Source organism: Triturus cristatus, chromosome 9 (genome assembly GCF_964204655.1).
Source record: "Triturus cristatus chromosome 9, aTriCri1.1, whole genome shotgun sequence".
Classification (NCBI taxonomy): domain Eukaryota; kingdom Metazoa; phylum Chordata; class Amphibia; order Caudata; family Salamandridae; genus Triturus; species Triturus cristatus.
In genome coordinates this window covers 652,804,175-652,822,030 of record NC_140592.1, presented here as the reverse complement: position 1 = coordinate 652,822,030, position 17,856 = coordinate 652,804,175, and positions in this window count along the sequence as shown.

Below are 17,856 nucleotides of genomic sequence, written 5' to 3'. Positions count from 1 at the left end.
CAAACTATCTATATCAACTTTTACAATGGTATTGTTGGCTAACTAACCTTATTTGTAACCAAAAAACGGCTGATGTTTTTGCTTTTATCACTCGGCTGTGTGGCACTTAGAGTTCTCACTAATTTTACCACTGTTACTAAAAAAACGCTGAAGTTACCACGCGGCACAAGTTTAGGTGTGCGCGCATTCGTTCGCACCACCATTCACATGTTTACAAACATTACAAGAATCAATAGAAACTGCTCCCACAGTCCAGACTTCATGGCGCACGCCCTCGTCTTTCGTTTAATAGCAAGGTGCGTGCGTGTTCCTTCACACCTACATTCACACCTTTAAAAACATTACAGGAAACAATCAGAACAGCTCCCATACTACAGACTTCTTGGCACACACATTGGCTTTTAGTATAACAACAAGATGCGTGCAAATTACTTCGCTGTACTAGTCTCACATTCAAATATTACCGGAAATAATAAATACTGCTCCTACACTACAGACTTCATGGCACAAAATGTCTTTCTTTTTAACAACGTGCATGCACTTGAAAAAAAAACTATAAACAAACTCTCTGCATTAACTTCATAATTGCACTGTTGGCTAACTAACCTTGTTTGCTAATCACATAATATCCCCAGACACAGTAGGCTCTCTCCTAGCGCATATTAGGACATTTTACATAAAAGTACAACATGGCGCATAGTGACTCCAGAAAGGTCTGGTCGCTCTTTTAAAGTGTATTAGGAGTACATAGAGGCGCTTAAAAATGACTAAAGCATGGCTCCTAGGGCAGCAGGATCAAATAAGAAACCCATTGTTTAATGTTTTAAAAAAGCAGATTGATGAACTAATATAATTGTTAGTCAATATAGGGTGCGGTACTTACCTATTTAAAACAGTGTAGTGAAGTGGCCTTGTTTTGTGTCTTTAAGGGCATAGGATCGGTGGTGCAAGCCGTTTAGCCAGCATGCAAATTTACAGTGGTTCTACAGTGTTTCGTGCCTTGTCCACAGAACTGCATAAAGGAATGTTATAGCTAGTCAGTTAAATAATGCTTGCAACGTAATTTGGATATTTAGCGGGTAACAACAGTGGCGATAAAGAAAATGACAATTTGTGACGGCGGATATCACCATACTGCCGGAGTTAGGTAAGGTGTAGGTATAAGGATATCATAGTGCACGATCCCACAGCTAGAAGTGCTGTTATCAGGTAGTGCTTCCAGGTAGCTGCATTGTTTTAGTGGAATATTCCTGAAAGATTGTGCCATTATGTTTAAGGCTATCCCTATTAGCCTCCGGGTAAACCAAAATAACATTTACGTGCACCTACCACACTATTAATATATAATCTTAAAAATACTTATTTACAAGATTTATAGCATGCAAAATGTAAGCGCTTTATTAAGTTACACAATAACATAATGTTCAGCCCAGTTAGGCTCTAAACTACTTTCTCTGCTCCAAAAGAACAAGCTTTAGCATTACGCTACACTGGCACACATTACAACATAAACATTTTTAAGTATACAAAACTGGATTATATGTTGCACAAATTCCCCCGTAGTTATATTAAGCTATACTCATAAAACAATTTTGCTACCTGTGGTTATATCTCCTACAGTTCCTATAATTCGAATAAAGCATGCTTTCGACTTTGCTTGTTTTTTGGGTGCGTTTACCATTAGAGTCATCTTTCTATGTTTGTACCACGAAAGCTTTGTATAGGATACGTTCACAGCACTATAAAGTTTTTCTCTCTGCTACTCTGATTATTTTAGAAATAAAATAGGTACGCAGTAACACTATTACAAAGCGAACAACAAACAATACAAACTGATTTCTTTGCCACATACTTCTTGGAGCATGCACCCTTATTTTCTCTTTTAGCATCTATAGGCGGGCTAATTTCAAAGAGCTTCCTTTGAAAAGGTAGACTGCTGGAAAGTTAGTTTTCTCACCAATGGAATGCAAATTTACTAAAAGACAAACTGCTCCCACTATCACAGACATCTTGGCACACCCAACGTTTGTTTTTTTAGCAACTACATGCCTTCACATTTCAAACAGCTTCTAATATAAGGGTGGTCTGATGTTACCTGTTACTTTCCATGGCAATAAAATGCACATGTAAACAAAAGCAAACTGCTCACATGGACGCAGACTCCTTGGCGCATGCACCCTTCATTCTTTTACCATCTACGTCCGTGCGTATTTGAAACATCTTCAAATTTAAGGATGGCTTCACGGAAACTGTTACTGTTATAATAATATTAAGTACAAACTAAATTGTGGTATTCTTTTTACAGTGTACACATCTTTTAAAATATATAAACACACAATGTAACTTATTAAGAACATTGTAAACTACTTCTGTCATCCACTGCTCTTACTACTATTTATATGCTAAACTCCACTGTACAGCGAAACCGATTGGCATTGCCAATGCTTGTTTAAAAATGTTTTTACACTTCAATCCAAAGCTCGTGAATTTCAGAAATGTAGGCCTTCTTAGTTTGAACTATTAGGTTCCTGGCAAGGCAATGTCATTTGTGTAGAAGCTAATGGGAGTTGCCTGTTATTTTAGAAGATGGTGGGAAGGAACGAAGGCCTGCACTTCACCAGACCCACCCCGAAGCAATCAACCCTTCCTTCGAGAGCCAGGGTTAAACTTTTGACGAGTCCAAGATCGGGAATCACAGACTGCTTTTTAAAGTCATGCAAACTGCATTAGTCCGTCTTCGAGCCTTACTGTAAGGGGGAAGTGACTAGCTGGAAACATTCTCATTACGGAACTTCTGCTCCTAGTTTAGGGACTCCTCCACAACTGCAGAGCCTCCACCACTACTCCGGAGGCCCTTTGTGAATCGGGCCCTAAGTGTTTTGCTTTTACATACATGCCCGGTATGTGGCATGCAGTCTGAATCGATTGGACATTTTTTGTTTGTCTGCCCCGCTTATATTGTCCCAAGACGCATTTGGTTGTCTCCATTGTGTAGGGCTTTGGGCACTAGGAGTAGTATTGTGGCCCAATGGATCTTACGCATTAATACCCTACCAATTATTTCCATTGGTCTTGCCAAATATTTGGGCTGGGCATGGTACCTAAGGAACAAATTGATACGCTCACTCTGTTATTCTTAATCGAGCTTTGTATACTAGAACTATGGAATATTCTTGCTGTTTTAACTTCCCTTATTTTATATGACATTCTATCATCTAGTCGTCTGCTTTATTGTTTAATCTTTTTTTAATACTCATTTTAATATTTATTATATGATGTATTTTATGATTCTTTTGCATCCATTTTTGTGTTTTTAATGAATTGTAATTTTGTGATACTTGTGTCTTTTATGAATTTGAACTTTCGAATAAAGACTATGATGATGGTTTTGCTTTTCTTTTTTCTTGATGTGCAAAAGTGCTTTTGGCAAAAGAGCCTTGTGTGGCTAATGACACACATGATGAAGAGCAAATTACCAGCTATGTAAACACACGGAGAGCAGCAACACATGGTTCAGGGACTGTTCAGTTCACTGATCAAACCTGTTCCGGCCCTGTTTGCACCATATTAAGTGACTACACAATGGCCCCGCGCTGGTATTGTAGAGCTATGGCAAAGCCTTCAAGCCAGTTGATTGGCCCCATCATTTCTCTCAATTTGCCTAGCAAGACTCTGGGAACCTGTAGAACAAAATAGGGCACACAATAACAAATATATATATATATATATATATATTCACTGAAAAAACCATAGGTTTCAGGGGCGTTATAGTTAGCTGGACTTTTCACTCGTACAAAACCATTGAAATTCCCCCGTTATAGTTAGTTCAGCTAACTATAACTCGCGCGCCCGCAATGCACTGCTGATGACGTCACATATTACATCACTCATGACATGGTCAGTGACATCACTCATGACATCACTGATGACATCTCAAATGACATCTCAAATGACATCACTAATGACATCACTGATGACATCATCCTTGTGATAGAGTGGCAGACCTCCTCTTCCCCTAATATAACCTTTGATACACACATTCAAAAATAGAAACTACAATGTTCAAAACAATGGACATACCAATACCAGTTACAACAACCTATTCAGTAATTCTAAGATCCACATACACATCCACTCATTCACCAACAGTCCTATACAGTCACTCATACATGTACTCACTCATCATATGTACTCACACACCTATACATCCTGTTACACAACACCACTCATCCATAGAGTTACTCACACACATAGTCACTCATGCTAATATGTACTTGCATATACAGTTATACACATACCACCACACTTACTTCTACAGAAACTTACACATACTTAGTCTTTTAAACAATCACTTATAGAAACACATACTTATTCATACAGGAACTCTTTCAATCTCTCACTCTCACATATACTCACTTACATACACCAATATTCACATATACTAGTTTAAAACATATGTAGTTACTCATAAAGACACTATTGAGACAGTCTATCACTCACTAACACACCCATGCACACACTCATCCACCCATACAGTCCTGCAAACATGCTGTCTTCAACACATACAAAGAGTGAGTCACTCATTCATGCACCTATGCACTATGTAATACCCCCCACCGAACCATACAGACACTCCGACACTCATACTGATACTGAAAAAACCAACTAATAACCTATATAGACACTCATGTAGCTACTCACCAACCCATGCAGCCACTTATACACAAAGTGAGAGACTGATACAGATATTTACACATTTAAACATTACTCACTAAGCCATGTATTCACTAAGATACACTTAATCAGTCAGTTATACAATCAATTTTTCAAAAACAAATCATCCATTTAGACACTTATATACCCATTCATATATCCATCTACCATGAGATATACATATATAAAACATATATAATTTTCAGAAAAACACACATTCACTGGATGATGTCATCAGTGATGTCATTTAAGATGTCATCAGTGATGTCATGAGTGATGTCACTGACCATGTCATGAGTGATGTAATATGTGACGTCATCAGCAGTGCATTGCGGGCGCGCGAGTTATAGTTAGCTGAACTAACTATAACGGGGGAATTTCAATGGTTTTGTAAGAGTGAAAAGTCCAGCTAACTATAACGCCCCTGAAACCTATGGTTTTTTCAGTGAATATATATATATATATATATATATATATATATATATATATATATATATATATATATATTACCTACTGGCAGTCGCCAGTAGGTACTTATAATTAGGACCTATTTTCCACAGGAGATCCGCAACATTCTATTTGGAATAACGTTGGCGTCAATTGTAAGGGTGGGCGTAGTTCGCGAAGTAGCACTTCGCGAAGATACGCAAAGTGAAGTTCGCACTACGCGAGCTACGCGTAGCACTTCGCGAACTGCGTAGTAACATGTTCGCACTGTGCAAGATGTTGTTTTCAATGATTGCACAGTGCGGACAAGCAACCGGCACTGTGCAATCATTGAAAATGGCATCTTGCACAGTGCGAGCTGTAGTTTTCTGCTGCTCGAGTAGATTTTTACTCGAGCGGCAGCTTTCTCAACGCGAACTGGTAGTTTCTCATCGCGAGCGGTCACGAGCATACGCGACCCCTCGCAATGGGAAACCTGACCTCCTCGCGTTGGGAATCTCGCCGGGAGGTTTATTTTCCATGCTCGTGATCGCCAACTTGATGTTGCTGATCGCGAACAAGGAAAAAGTCTCGCTGGGATGTCATTTTGCTTGCTCGTGGTCGCCAACTTGACGTTGAGGACCGCGAGCAAGCAAAAAATGACCGCAGCACTACGCAACACTACGCTAGGCGTGTTCGCACTGTGCTACGTGCAGTTCGCGTAGTGCGAAGTAGCGCGATCTTCGCAAACTACGCGAGCGTAGCGTAGTGCTTCGCCCAGGCCTAGTCAATTGATGAATCTTCACGAAAGTTTACAAACTTTTGGCCAGCTCCGGTCCGCTTCTCTCCTGAAAATTTCACGGTGATTCGTCAAGCAGGGGCCGAGAAAAAAGGGGGGTCCCAAAACGCGTTTTCCCCATGCATTTTCCCATAGGACCTGTTGACGCAGCTACAGCCCGAAGTGCTGAACGGAATTACACCAAATTTGGCAAAGAGGTAGTCCTCAGTTCAGACTCGTGCCTTTTGCTTAAGTGGTGTAAATCCGTTCAGTAGTTCCTGAGAAAATCAAAGTAAAATCACATATATATCTGGCCGGACCCTAACCACACATCTCATCGTGAGATCAATTTCCCATAGGACCTTTCGCCACAGCTACGGCCCGAACTGCTGAACGGAATCACACCAAATTTGGCAGAAAGGTAGACCTTGGTTCAGAGTCATGCCTTTTGCTTAAATGGTGTAAATCCGTTCAGTAGTTCCTGAGAAAATCAAAATCAAAATTACATATATATCTGGGTAGAGCCTAACCACACATCTCATCGTGAGATCTGATTGGCTGTCAGTACTTCATCCAAGAAGTGTTGGCAGCCATCTTGGGACCAATATACATGATAGCACCTCATTAAAAAGCATTGCAGTTAATAGAAGGTTTTAAGACTTTAGTTACATTATAAATCATTTGTTGATGGTACCATACTCATTTTAGGAATTGTGGTGTGTTCTAAGGTGATTTTACCATGTGAAAAAGCCTTCTGCTGTGATATCACGAATCATGTTTGAGAGAAAATTATTTTCTCATGCTTTTCCCACAGAGGTTTTGAAGGTGATCTATAAGCAAAACTGAGAGCATATTTTCTGTAAATTCCCATTATCTTTCTCAGTCATGTGAGAATGAAGCCTGACATTCTCAGTAAAACATGTACATCCAACAAGGGCAGAGACTGTCAGTTGATTCCTTTGTGTTCTACAGCAGCTTCCCAGAGTGTTCTAAAGAACAACTAGAGCGCTAACAGTCCTACTTATGACAAACGTATGGCACACCTGAAGCCATCTTGGTTGGAATAAAGTGGTAACTCTTAAAACATTTAATTTAAAAAGGAACAAAATGAGGGGGCTCATTTTGCCATAGAAAGTATGATTAGTGCTGCAGAAAGAAAAATTAGGGCACATTTTGAATGACTTCTCAAATCCTCTTCTATTTCATTAAAAAATTCTGACATTCAGACTGAAACATGCACTTTCAATACCAGCAGCAGACTTCCCTAGTGAGCAGTAGCTTTACTACAGTGATCTAATAAGCAACTAGAGTGCTAACATTCTGAATTTATGGCAAATGTGTGACACATCTGAATGCCTTCTTGATGGAATCAAAGTAAAAAACTGAAAGTATTTCCTGCTGAGGAGACTGTAGTAAATGAGGAAATTAGGAAACATCATAACAAATTAGTCTCCCAAAATGGCCACCAGAGACTCAAGAGCCCAAATGTAGCCCAACTATCACCCAGATGTAGCCCAAGTATAGCCCAATGACAGAATGTGCCAGAGTGTTCTAACGAACAACTAGAGCGCTAACAGTCTTACTTATGACAAAAGTATGGCACACCTGAAGCCATCTTGATTGGAATAAAGTGGTAACACTTAAAACATTTATTTAATTTAAAAAGGAACAAAATGAGGGGGTTCATTTTGCCATAGAAAGTATGATTAGTGCTGCAGAAAGAAAAATTAGGGCACATTTTGACTTCTCAAATCCTCTTCTATTTCATAAAAAAATTCTTACATGCAGACTGAAACATGCACTTTGAATACCAGCAGCAGACTTCCCTGGTGAGCAGTAGCTTTACTACAGTGATCTAATGAGCAACTAGAGTGCTAACATTCAGAATTTATGGCAAATGTGTGACACATCTGAATGCCTTCTTGATGGAACCAAAGTAAAAAACTGAAAGTATTTCCTACTGAGGAGACTGCAGTAAATGAGGATATTAGGAAACTTCATAACAAATAAATATCCCAAGATGGCCACCAGAGACAAAAGAGCCCAAATGTAGCCCAAATATCACCCAGATGTAGCCCAAGTATAGCCCAATGACAGAATGTGCCAGAGTGTTCTAACGAACAACTAGAGCGCTAACAGTCTTACTTATGACAAAAGTATGGCACACCTGAAGCCATCTTGATTGGAATAAAGTGGTAACACTTAAAACATTTATTTAATTTAAAAAGGAACAAAATGAGAGGGTTCATTTTGCCATAGAAAGTATGATTAGTGCTGCAGAAAGAAAAATTAGGGCACATTTTGACTTCTCAAATCCTCTTCTATTTCATAAAACAATTCTGACATGCAGACTGAAACATGCACTTTGAATACCAGCAGCAGACTTCTCTGGTGAGCAGTAGCTTTAATACAGTGATCTAATGAGCAACTAGAGTGCTAACATTCAGAATTTATGGCAAATGTGTGACACATCTGAATGCCTTCTTGATGGAAGCAAAGTAAAAAACTGAAAGTATTTCCTACTGAGGAGACTGCAGTAAATGAGGAAATTAGGAAACTTCATAACAAAAAAAATCTCCCAAGATGGCCACCAGAGACAAAAGAGCCCAAATGTAGCCCTAATATCACCCAGATGTAGCCCAAGTATAGCCCAATGAAGAACAGCCGCCTGAAACTGAACTCGGACAAGACGGAAGTCCTCATCCTGGGTTCCTCACCCTCCGCCTGGGACGACTCCTGGTGGCCCCCCGCCCTAGGCAGCGCACCCAAACCAACAGACCACGCACGCAACCTGGGCTTCATTCTGGACTCCACCCTCTCCATGACCAGACAAGTCAACGCCGTCTCCTCGTCGTGCTTCAACATCCTGCGCATGCTATGAAAGATCTTCCGGTGGATCCCCACTGAGACCAGGAAGACGGTCACCCAGGCCCTCGTCACCAGCCGTCTGGACTACGGCAACTCCCTCTACGCCGGAACCACCGCCAAACTCCAGAAAAGACTTCAGCGGATCCAGAACGCCTCAGCACGACTCATCCTGGACATCCCCCGTCGCAGCCACATCTCCGGACACCTGAGAGACCTGCACTGGCTCCCGGTCACCAAGAGAATCACCTTCCGCCTCCTCACCCACGCACACAAAGCCCTACACAACCAAGGCCCAGGATACCTCAACAGCCGCCTCAACTTCTACGCTCCCAAACGCCAGCTTCGATCGACCGGCCACGCCCTCGCCACCGTCCCCCGCATCCGAAGAGCCACCACAGGGGGACGGTCCTTCTCCTTCCTCGCCGCCAGGACGTGGAACTCCCTCCCGACCCACCTCCGCCTGATCCAGGACCACCTCGCCTTCAGGAAGCAACTCAAGACCTGGCTGTTCGAGCAGTAGCGGACCCCCCTCCCCTAGCGCCTTGAGACCCTCTGGGTGAGTAGTGCGCTATATAAATGCTTTGATTAATTGATTGATTGATTGAATGTCCCAGAGTGTTCTAACGAACAACTAGAGCGCTAACAGTCTTACTTATGACAAAAGTATGGCACACCTGAAGCCATCTTGATTGGAATAAAGTGGTTACACTTAAAACATTTAATTTACAAAGGAACAAAACGAGGGGGTTCATTTTGCCATAGAAATTATGATTAGTTCTGCAGAAAGAAAAATTAGGCCACATTTTGACTTCTCAAATCCTCTTCTATTTCATAAACAAATTCTGACATGCAGACTGAAACATGCACTTTCAATACCAGCAGCAGACTTCCATGGTGAGCATTAGTTTTACTACAGTGATCTAATGAGCAACTAGAGTGCCAACATTGAGAATTTATGGCAAATGTGTGACACATCTGAATGCCTTCTTGATGGAACCAAAATAAAAAACTGAAAGTATTCCCACTGAAGAGACTGCAGTAAATGAGGAAATTAGGAAACTTCATAACAAATAAATCTCCCAAGATGGCCACCAGAGACAAAAGAGGAAATACTCTAGGTATTACAGTTTTGATTACATCAAGATGACGTCAGGCGTTCCACACTTTTGTAATAACTATAGAATGTTAGCAATCTAGTTGTTCATTGGGATACTGTTGAGAGGCAGAGGCCAGGGGCACGGACTCTGAAAATTGAAGGCAGGTAGGAGAGTGCAGAGGCAACAATTTGACAACACTGGGCAGGCAGAAAGGGCAGTGGCAGCACAACAGACTATGGAGGGCAGTGGAAAGGGGGCAGGGGCAACAAACCAACAATACAGGACTGGCAAGAGAGACTGTGGCAATATAATAGAACATTGTGGGCAGAAGGAAGAGGCAGTGGTAGTACAACCATACATGCCAACAGACCCGTTTCAGCCAGGAAACGTCCAATGTTTTTAAGCTCAAATGGGATTTATTTGATCTGTCTCCTGTCTACAATCTCTTCTTTTTCAATGTAACTCAAAGGGGAAAATCAATACCCTAGTTTTTTTCAAAATTTCCCTCTTACCAAGTCCAAAATGTTCGCAAGTATGGTACATTGGATCATGGTAGGCAGGAGGAATTGGGGTAGGGACAGAAGAGACATGGAGAGGTGCGCCAAACTGACCCTACAGGGCAGGCATCAGGGTTTGCAGCAGCACAATACACCACACAGCGCATTCGGGACAGGAGTGCAGCACAACAATCCATAGAAAGCAATAGGGAGGTGTTAGAAAGGATAGACGGACCGGGAGGGTCGGCCTGGGTCAGGAGGAGAGGTCTCCGGGGAGAGCCGTCTCCAGCGATCGTACAGACAAGTAACTTCCCCCCCACAGACAGATACCACACACGGATAAGGTTCAGTGTTCTTTATAAGCACTTCTTAAGGTACGGTTGAATGGTACAAGGAGGTCTGGACTCAGGGGTCCCCTCGATTCAAGTCTCTCAAAGCAGGGTAAGGGGTAGCGGGACAGTCTGTCTACCAGTCAGGTAGTTTGGATGAGATGATGATTAGCTCACAATCCTCGAGCTTAGTTGGTGCGGGCCGCGGCAGCGCCAGCAGGTCCCGGAAAGATGGTCGATGTACGGTCCGCGGCAGCGCCAGCAGGTCCCGGTGAGGATGGTCGTTACAACGGGCCGCGGCAGCGCCAGCAGGTCCCGGAAAGATGGTCGATGTACGGTCCGCGGCAGCGCCAGCAGGTCCCGGTGAGGATGGTCGTTACAACGGGCCGCGGCAGCGCCAGCAGGTCCCGGAAAGATGGTCGATGTACGGTCCGCGGCAGCGCCAGCAGGTCCCGGTGAGGATGGTCGTTACAACGGGCCGCGGCAGCGCCAGCAGGTCCCGACGAGGATGGATGTTGTAGAAGGCCGCGGCAGCGCCAGCAGGCAGGACGATGGTTCACAAGAGCGGGCTACGGCAGCGCCAGTAGTCCGTCAAGGCTGAGTTCTCTCGGTGTCTCTCGACTCCAGGATACAACTGCCTTCCTGCTCCGGAGTTGCCCCAGTTATAGGGCAGGCGCTCTTTGATGTCCGGACCCTCGCACTTGGAGGTCGGAGGGCCCGGGATGAAGGTGTCCAGACACCCAGCAGGGGGTGGAGCCAGCGCCTGGGGGAGCTGGAGGCGATCGGCACCTGGCGGGGGAAGAGCTCTTGACACTTCGTCCTCCCATTGACCTGCCAAGTGGTCCGCTCACCTCCCGGGTGGATGGTGGTGCCGGGATGTCGGGGCCGGTCCGGCCCGGGGTTAGGGTCGGGGCGAGGCCACGCGGCCTCGTGGTGCAGGGCCCAAGATGGCGGCTTGAACCGGCCGGGGGAGCCGGTGGGGCTGGGCCCCGTGATGAGTAGAGGTCCGAGGGCAGAAGATCCGTCGGGAGACGGGGTACGGGTGCTTTTCGTGGGTTATGCCTGGTGGGCCGGAGCTCGGGCCCTGTCGTGCGGGGAGGGAGCAAGCCCTTCGTGTGGCCTGTCCAACAGGAGGGGACAGGACCATGCACGTGGACAACAGAGAACAGAGGGGAAAGAGGCAATGGTAGCTAGCTGACCATAATGGACAGACAGGAGAGAAAGCTGCAGCATAACAGACCATAAAGGGCAGGAGGGACGGATCAGGGTCTTTACAATGGAACAGACAAGCCAGGAGGGAGGGAATAGGGGTCTGCACATGGAAACAGAGGGCTGGGGGCAAGGGGGCAGGGCAGGAGCAGCAAGATGACCAGGGAGGTCAGGCAGGATGGGGACTAGAAACAAGACACACCATGGAGAGCAACAATGAGACTATGATGGCATACACACAGACCATGGAGGGAAGGTGGGAGGGGGTCAGGGGCAACTAGCTGACCACACAGGGAAGGTGGGAGGGGCCATGGCAGCACAGAAGACCATGCATGGCAAGCGGGAGGGTTAGTGGCAGCACAATGGCTATGATGGGCAAGAAGGAGGTTGCAGGGGCATGCACAAAGGACCATGGAGGATAGAAGGGAGGGTCAGGACCTGGGCACAGACAAGAGAGTTCAGGGAAGGGGCCTCACAACAGACCGCGCGGGGCAGGCAGGAGGAGCAGTTGCAGCACAACAGACCAGGGAGGGCAGAAGGGTGTGGCAGTAAAATGGACCATGGAGGACAGGAGGAAGGGGATAGGGGCATGGCTTGTGGACAGGCAGGGTGGAGGTGGCAGGGACAGGTTACAGTCATCTGACAATGCTAGGCAGGTGGGAGGGGAGGGGCAGCTCAACAGAACACTCAGAGTAGATAGGAGTGGCAGGTCCATGGAACATGGTGGGCAAAAAGGATGGAGCAGGGGCATGCACAAAGACATCGGAGGGCAGGGGGAAGGAGAATAGGGGCAGCAAGCTAAGCACAGAGGCTAAGCAGGAGGTCAATGATGGGCCATAGAATTGGGCAATGGAGGGAAGGAGAAGTGGACTGGTACATCATGCTAAATGGAGGGCAGTGGCAGCACATCAGACCATGCATGGCAGGAGGGAGGTGGCTAGTCCATGGATTCAGACAACAGAGGATAGGGAGGAGGTGGATGGGGCAGCAAGCTAACTGTTCAGAGAAGGTGGGTATTAGGAACTTTATTGTTTTTAAAATGTGTGTCTGTGCAAACTACTTAAAATATGAACAAGTATGCAGCATAATCTCACTTTTATTCAGGAAGAAGAGGGCGTTTGTGACTGTGACTCCGGGCTCACTTGGCAGAAACACCCCCTGACCCTCCACCCCCATCGCAAAATGTAATGCCCGTGAAAAGGGTAGGTGGACGCAGTGTTATATAGAGCACGATTGAAAATGAAAGCTAGATATAGTATATGGTATAAACTATGCACCAAAAAGTGTGATATAAGATGAACCGGGCGTGAAATATAATATGCAATACATTGTGCGCAATGACAGATTCATTGGAGAGCACGAGATAGCACAGGCACTAGCGCGTGCTATGCGTTATGCGCCTTGGAGTGTAATATGCACAGGGCAGTGTTGTGTAACCTAACTAGTCTCTAAAGTTGTAATAGAAAATATGTGCTGGGGAGTATAACGTTGCATATGCACTGTGACAAAGATATGGATCCCAGATTGTAATATGTATGGCATAGCGCTGTGCGTTATAACATAGGCATCGAGGAAGGCACGTTAGATGGGGCAATATAACCCGTGTGAAGGCAAATGTGGCATGACATATTCACGGGGTGGTGTTACAGTGCACATGGGCTAGAGAGTGTCATAGCATACGCACTAGCTGGTGGAATACAACACAGAGGTATGAGGCACTCGGCGGGCACTGGTGGGTGTAACACAGCATTTGGCTCAGCCAGGAGCACGCTGTGACTCTCAAGTGAGGTTCGTTTCCTTTCCAGAGAGTAAACTAAAAAGTATTACACATCCGGCGGTGGATGTGTATTTTATTAACCGTGAGCGGGGTTTCTAGCATGGTTTGGTCGAATTGTTTTCGAATCCCCTTTGAATGGCTTGGTGTGCGTGTATATTAAATGTGCCCGTCAATAGCTACCCATGTTTGTATAAATAAACAACAAGGGTGTCTACTTGGAGAGTACCCACCGGCGGGGACGCCGGGGGTAGGCACGGTAGGGCGTCAGACACGTCAGAGCTTTACTAGCGGTGTAAATACATTCCTATGGTTTTTTCAGTGAATATATATATATTCACTGAAAAAACCATAGGTTTCCCACGTGTTATAGTTAGCTGGACATTTCACTCATAAAAAACCATTGAAATTCCCCCGTTATAGTTAGTTCAGCTAACTATAACTCACGCGCCCTCAATCCACTGCTGATGACGTCACATATTACATCACTCATGACATGGTCAGTGACATCACTCATGACATCACTGATGACATCACTGATGACATCATCCATTGAGTATGTGTTTCTGAACAATTTTAATATGTTTAATATATATAGGGAAAGGCCTGTTGAAGAATGAGTGGGTGTACAAGTGTGTAAATGGATGATTTTCTTTGGTGCGTAACTGACTCTATAAGTGAGTCATTAAATGTATCTTACTGCAGACTAGTGACTAAACTGTGTAAATGTTTGTATGTGTCTGTATGTTGGTGTATAAGTGGCGGCATGGTTTTGTGAATACCTATATAAGTGTCTATATGAGTTATGGATTGCTTGTCTCAGTATCTGTATGGGTTCCTGAGTGTTTGTGTGGGTAGGGTGTGTGTGACTCTATGCATAGATGTGTGAGGGGGTGATTCTATGGGTGCATGGTTTTAAGAGTGCATCTGTGATGGACTGTATTGTTGAGTGAGTGTATGTATGGGTGTGTTAGGCATTGAATGTATATCTCAGTGGTACATTTGTGACTAACTACATATGTGAAAGGCAGTATATATGCGTGTAAGAGTATATAAGTGGGTAGATGTGAGAGTGTGTGATTGTGAGAGTGACTGTATGGATGAGTGTGTGCTTGTATCAATGATTCTATAAGAGCGTAAGAATGTGATACTATTTTTATGAGTAAGTGAACTTGAGTGTGTATAACCGCATAGGTGAGTAAATGGGAGTTTGATTATTTGCATGACTGAGTGGGTGTGAGAGTACCTCTATGGATGATTGGTAGTGTGTGAGTGTCTATATAGGTGTATAAATGCATATGATAGTTTTGTATGGAGTGACTGTAAGTATGAGTGACTGTACAGGTGAATGAGTGGAGGTGTATGTAGACCTAAGAGTTAATAAGTGGGTATGTAGTTATTGGTATTGCAGTATGTATGGTTTTGAGAATGGAACTCTTAAATTTTGAGTCGGTGTATCAAAGGTTATATTAGGGTGTGAGAAGATGTGGTAATTTATCACATGGATGACGTCATCAGTGATGTCATCAGTGATGTCATTTGAGATAGCAATCACTAGAAGAACTCCACAGAGTGTGGAGGGGGGAACAGGAGGCACGGGGTGCTAGGAGCTAGCGGCCTCCATAACTACTATTGACCACAAGAAGCTGCTCCTAGTGTGATGTGACCTTACTACAATTGTGAGTCAAGTGTGGACATCTCACAAAAAGTGACGGACTGGCCTCACACACCACCTGGTGTCATGCTTCATCATCGGCCAGTCCTCGCCCTCCAAAACCTTCGTTTGATGGAGGGCGGGCATACACCTGGAGACAGGGATGCACTTCTAAACTAAAGAGTGGGGGCCCATGGGGTAGAACGTGAAATTAAAAATCATTATAGTTACTACAAAGTGTTTTTAATGTGATCAGTAACTATATGATGCTAAAAACAAATAGCGGCAGGTGGGGTATATTAGGTGTCCCCTAGCCGTCTAGTGTTAGGTCGACATGTTTCTGCCTTCTTGGCCCGAGCGGGTCCAGGGCATTCATCAGGACCTAGGTTTACAAAAAGAGGGCTCCGGTCTTACCAACTCGTGGCAAGAGAAAACCACTGTGCAGGTGTGGCGAAGGCCACACTCCACTACCTAGGTGGCTTCCAACTGTAAAGCCTGTAGAAAGAATCAAAACAAACAAATGTATCTGTATACACAACTGTAGAAGAAAGGTCAAAGGTGAAAACATAAAAATTAAGATAAACGCATGCGTAATTTCCTTAAGGTGGGTGACTAATCACGTGACATGTGCCACTCTACGTGAGAACACAAACATGTTTGAGAGTCAAAAAGTGCTCTCATGAGGCTTACCCTAGTCAGAAAGACTACTTGCCACATGGGGGGATAAAGGAGGAGACACTCCTGTTCAGTCTACAGGGAGAGAAGAACGATACAGTAATGGTCAGCAGACTGAAAAATGCCCAGAACGTTGACCCTTGCAAAACCTGGAATCAGGATGGAACCACAATCATTCCACAATAAACCCACACAGGGGTTAAAACAACGCGAAACCACCATTCATACTCTTACTATCTGAGGCAAGGTGTCCCGTGTTCAGCCTACGGTGTTGCTCCTTGTCCGCCCGAATTTGGGAGTGAGACCGCAGGGCAGGATTAAATAGCGTGCTTAATTGGTAAATGGAAAACAGCCTGGAGTGATCACGGCTGTGCGGCAGTTCCTGGTGCGGTGCATCCGGAGTCCGGAATAACCGTGGTGGCGGCGCATGCAGTGCAGTGCCTGGTTGTGAAATGGCCGATTGTGGGGGCCTATTGGAGCGTCCAGGCTGAGTCTTGTGCCCAAATAAGGAAACAGTCAGGGGATCCGCCCAGGGAAGGCGGTCCCGTGTGGGCGTGCGCGTCAGAGGTTGTCCGGGCAACGTGGTGCATGCGTTCGGCGTGACTCCCGAGGATGAAAGCGACGCGTGCTAAGGTGCCCCAGGACGGGTTTGTGTTGTGAAAATTCAGAGGCACGTGTGCGCGTCCCAAGTCAGAAAGGGGCATGAAAAGGGAGATATCATCGCCATATGCCGCTAAGACCCCGATGAAAGGTGAAAAGGTCATTCATGCAGCGTTTGATTAGTGCGTAGATTCAAAGAGTTCGTGAGGGGGTTTGGCGGTTGCTAATGGCAACAGAAAAAGTGAAAGTAAACACCATGCCCTCTGCGTTGCTCTCTGTATGTAATGGAAAATATCCCAGTGTAGATGGAGAGTCAGTCTGCTCCGGACAAGACCAGGGTGTCGCAGAAAACATGTATGATAAGTGTGGTGTAATGCCCAAGTCCTCCTGTCACTACGATCATATTCTGGAGATCCCTGCGATGAAGGTAACAGAAACCAAAGGGTAGGCAGGTAGAGGGACAGGAGGTGTTAATAGTGTGTAAGGGCAACTACCACATGATGGAAGGGGTGCCCAGGAGTCCAGGGTAGATGGAGAGGTCATCTAGTCAGTTGGAGCCACGGTATATCGTCGTTAAGTCCCTTTTCGTGGGACCGCAGGCGGAACACCCAGCGTTGTTCTCTGATGTGGAGAGCTCTTGAGAGATCAGCTTTGGTTTTATTCATGACCTCTAGGACTGTCCATCGCAAATCAGTGTCTTTGTGGTTCTTCTCCAAAAAATGGCGTGTGAGCTTTGTGTTTGTTTTCTTGCACCTTATGGTACTGCAGTGTTCATTGATACGTACCCTGATCTTTCTGGTTGTCATGCCAACGTACTGGAGTTGGCAGGGGCATTTTAGTAGGTAAACCACATTCTCAGTATTGCAGTTACTAAACTTGCGGAGTTGCCATGGTCTATCTGTGCCAATGTCGACTTCTTTGGTGTTAGAAGTGAGTTTGCATGAAATACACCCCCCGCACGTGAAGTGTCCCACTACTCGTGGTTGGTCCCAGAGCCTCTGTTGTTCCGGTCCCTCTGCGGTTGGCATAGTGGCATGAACGAGTTGGTCTCGCAGATTTCTGTTACGTTTAAAGGCAAAAAGTGGTGGATCCCATTGCTTCCCTGCACTATTAAGGATGTTCCATCTTTTCTTAATTATTTTCTGTACGGCATTAGAGGCAGGGGTAAATGTTGTAACACATACAGTTCTTTTGGTGTTCTCCTTTGTTGCATCCTCCAAAAGTGCTTCCCTAGGG